At 49.2% G+C, this 4,465-nt stretch overlaps 1 protein-coding gene across 1 annotated transcript in view; it reads right to left on the bottom strand.

Moving 5' to 3' along the window:
• Cfap221 (cilia and flagella associated protein 221) overlaps positions 1–4,465 on the bottom strand; it is a 77,925-nt gene that overhangs the window by 10,280 nt on the left and 63,180 nt on the right. The gene's annotated exons all lie outside the window — the stretch shown is intronic.

The raw sequence follows: 4,465 nt of genomic DNA, 5'->3' as shown, positions 1-4,465 counted from the left end.
GGCACGTGGCATGTGATGCTGCCCACCAGTAAGGCACGTGGCGTGTGATGCTGCCCACCAGTAAGGCACGTGGCATGTGATGCTGCCCACCAGTAGGGCACGTGGAGTGTGATGCTGCTCACACAGCCCAGACTTGGGCGGGGTGAGAGCAATAGTAAACTCCAAGTGCCTCTGGCTTTATTCTTTGCTCATCAGCATGCATAAGCACGAGGCAGTTCTGAGACCATTGAGGTGTGCTGTCAGCTTGAAGGTTCTCACGGCACAGAAGAAAGGAACCGCAAGCATGCGGTGGCCTCTGCGGAGGCAGCAGCTCAGCGGGTGAGAGCCCCTGTAGCCCTGGGTAGCAGGAGGCCCTGTGGTTGTTCATGAGAAGGGTCCCCCACAGCCTTATGTGTTTGAATGTCAGTCCCCAGCTGGTGGCGCTGTTGAGGCCGGTCATAAGACCTTTAGGAGGTCAAGTCTTGAGGAGGAAGGACATCACCAGTGGACTTGGAGCGTTTACAGCTTGGTTCTACTTGCTGTTCTCTGTCTGAATCTTGTGTGTGGGAAAGAATGTGATCTCTGATAACTGACAACCATGACAGCCACATGTTCCTGCTGGGCTCTCTCCTTCTAGAACTGTAGCCGGAATAAAGCTGTTCTCTTCTAGGTTCCTTTTGGTCATAGCAACAGAAAAGTACCTAACTCTTCTCTCTCTCTCTCTCTCTCTCTCTCTCTCTCTCTCTCTCTCTCTCTCTCTCTCTCTCTCCACACACACACACACACACACACACACACACACACACACACACAGTCGATTTGCTAAAAAGTTTCTTTAATAGTTGGAGCAATGATTCAGTCAGTAAAGTGTTTGTCAAGTAAGCATGAGGACCTGAGTCCGGGTCCCCAGCACCCACCTAAAAAGCTGGACATGAGCCTGTAGGCCCATGAAGAAAGAAGGACCCCTGGGGCTCACTGGCCAGCCACTGTAGTCCAGTCAGGGAATTCTTAGTTCAGTGAGACACCCTATCTTAAAATATATGTGGAGATAGATTGAGGAAGACAGATGTCAACCTCTGATGTCCACAGGTACATGCACACATGTGAACACAAACACACAAAATATGAAATGGCAGAGAGCAAGCATAACTACGGGTGTGAACTGGGATTGCAAAGCATCAGAGTGAAGTTGTTACTTTGAAGATGTATACACCAATGCAGGTGTGTTTCTATGTACCTATGTGTATCTTCATACAGCAAGCATGTTTCGTGTGTTCTGCAGCTTTGTCTGTTGGATAGCTTCTGATACACCCCCTCCACAGCAGCCATTTGCACACTTGCACAGCCCTCGCCCACTTGAGACACCCTGGCCTCCTCCTCCCAGAGGTTAACCCTGCTGCCAACTTCTGCCAAAGATCCCAGGTCCTTTCCTGTGGGGGTAGCTATTTTTATTTTTTGTGTGAGTGTGCATGCGCACACGAGTACAGCATCCATGGAGACTAGAAGACAGCATGGAACCCCTGGAGCTGGAGTTAGTGGCATAGAGGTCGGGAACCGAACTCGTGTCCTCTGGAAGAGCAGATCCGGCCCTTAACCTCCAAGCCACCTCTCCAGTCCCAGAACCTAGTGGAATTTTCCACCCAAACAGTAGAACCTGTGTAATCAGAGGGATTCTTGTCCAGAAAGGGATGGAGATGTCTGGAACTGAACCAGCATCTCCACTGGTCTGAGATCATGAAATGGTGGAATAAAAATGTAAAATCCAGGCCGGGTGGTGGTAGCACAGGCCTTTAATCAGAGCACTCTGGAGGCTGAGGCAGACAGATCTATGTGAGTTCAAGGCCAGCCTGGTCTACAGAGCTAGTTTCAGGACAGTCAGGGCTACACAGAGAAACCCTGTCTTTAAGAAAGGAAAGAAAGGGAAAGGAAAGAACAGGAAAGAAAGACAAAGAAGAGCAAAGCCTCACTAGGATCAGGCAAAGGAAAGGCGTGCCAGCTTGCGCCTCCATCCACATGTGGACACAGGCAAGCAAGACTCTGCCACTAAGCCTGATGTCATAAGCTTGGTTCCTGGGGCCCGCATGGCGGGAAGAGAGAACAGACGTGGCCTGAATGCACCCGTACTCACACACACATGCACATAAAATAAAGAAGAAGGCCCTGTCTGTGAACCAGAAAGTCATCCCTAACTAGACACACAATCTGCCTGGTACCTTGACTTATGACAAATATGTACATTGTTTATAGCCTTTTGTTGTAGCCCCCTGAGCAGGTTAATACAGAAGCTGGAGAGAATTACCGTTATTATTTGTAACTGCTTTCAGAAACAACAGCCTGACCTTCGATCCAACAACTGGTATAAACCCGAAATAGGAAAATAAAGATTTTATTTTCTTTTGAGACAGGGTCTTAGGTAGCCCAGGCTGGCCTTGAACTCCCTGTGAAGCTGAGAATGGTGGAGAACTCCTGATTCTCCTGCTTCTACCTCCCGGTGCTAAGATTACAGAGGTGTGCCACCTGGTCCGGTTTCTACACTGCTGGGGGACGGAGCCCAAGGCTTAGTGTGGTTACACCTGTACTCCACCGGTGCACCCCGCTCAGCCAGTGCACCCTGCTCAGCCCTGCTCCTGAGTTTTGAGCTGTTAGGCAGTGGCTGTTTGCGTTGGAACAAACTGGCCCGACAGAGCATTGAGGCACAGACACTGAAGGCAAAAAGTCATGGCGGGAGGTTTTCATTTATATAGCCTTTATGTTTAATGCGTGGCTATTCGGGGCCAAGACAACCCCTCCTGACTTCCCACTAACAGAACAGCCCTGGGCGATGTTTCCAAGGATGTCACTTTGGAAAAATGAATCGGCTAATTTTTAACACTTGGAGTCCATGCGCGTTAAAAGTGGGTGCCCTGGAGTCCGAACACAACCCAGGCCCAGCAGAGTCTCTTTTACTGATCTCATGTGCCATTTTCCCCCACGGTAGGAGCGAGGTGCCGGGCAAGAACTTTACTCCTGAGTTATGTCCCAGCTACTGAACGAGGTTTGTCAGCCCTTCCTGGGCGTGCATGGGAGGAGTTCTTGGTTGTTGACTGATGTAGAAAGACCCAGCCCCTTGGGGGTAGCACCATTCCACAGGCAGCAGGTCCTGAACTGTGTCAGAGGAGAAAGCTAGCTGAGAACAGGCAAGCCGGGATTCTGTTGCTGCAGAAGTGATTGACACTCAAGTGTCTGCCATGACTTCCCTGTGATGACAGACTGAGCTGGAACTGTGAGCCAAACAAACCCTTTCTTCTCTAAGCTGCTTTTTGTTGGGGTATTCTATCACAGCAACAGAAATAAAACTAAAACAATGGGTCAATTTGAAAATTCCCAGTCTTCCTGCAAAATGAGTTGGGGGGTGGGTGGCTGATGCTGCCATCTAGTGGTGAGAGTTGATTGCAGTTTTGTGAACTTGGTAGAAAGAAGTTACCAAAAGCAAGCACCAGATTTTAAATACTTCCTCATACAACCATTTCAACAGCCTAGTGACGCTGTCATCATGGTCCCTGAGGAAGATGCTGCATCAGGGCTGGGGGGGGGGCGTGTGTGACTCAAAGTGCTTGCTGAGAAAGCTTATGGACCTGAATTTGATCCCCAAAACCTGAGTTCTAGCTCAGAACACACTAAAGAAAGCTGGGTTTGGTGGTGAATACCTCTAATCCCAAGAGGAAGAAGCAGACACAGGAGGCTCCCTTGGCTTCATGGCTGGCTAGCCTAGCGATATCAGCTAGCACCAGTGCTAAGGAAAGAAAGACCTTACCTCAAAAAAAAAAAAAAGTTGGAGTTTCTGATGAAGAACACTCAAGATTGTCTTCTGGCCTCTATAAGCATGTGCACACATGGACGTGTGTACCTGCACACAGATACACGTGCACACACACACATGCACGCACACTTGCACATGCTCTCATGCACCATGAATATTTCAAAAAGAAAGATTCTTCAAAAAAGAAAAAAAATAAACCATGACTATTTCAGCAGAATTATATGGTCAGTCAGCTCTCCTGTGCTGAAACCCCGCTGATTAGCTAGACTGCATTACTTTTAAAAAGTGTGCGGTTTTGGTTTTGTTTTGTTTTTTTCCAAGACAGGGTTTCTCTATGTATCCCTGGCTGTCCTGGAACTTGCTCTATAGATCAGGCTGGCCTCGAACTCACAGAGATCCACCTGCCTCTGCCTCCTGAGTGCTGGGATCAGGACATGTGCCACCACTGCCCAGCTACAAAGTGTATCTTGATTAAGATAAAGTCAAACTCTGAAAACCAGCTGTCCACCATCATAGCTCCGTGACAGGCAAGCCCTCCCTTGTATTTTGAAAGTACAACTTGAAAGTGCAAACCCTCAGGAGGCCAGCAGTCCCCCAGCCCCTGGAATCTGCAGTGCAAACCCCGGGAGGCCAGCAGTCCCCAGCCCCTGGAATCTGCAGTGCAAACCCCGGGAGGCCAGCAGTCCC

This window comes from Microtus ochrogaster, chromosome 6 (assembly GCF_000317375.1).
Source record: "Microtus ochrogaster isolate Prairie Vole_2 chromosome 6, MicOch1.0, whole genome shotgun sequence".
Taxonomy (NCBI): Eukaryota; Metazoa; Chordata; class Mammalia; order Rodentia; family Cricetidae; genus Microtus; species Microtus ochrogaster.
Note: the sequence above shows the minus strand (reverse complement) of the source record. Positions and strands in the feature narration are given on the sequence as shown.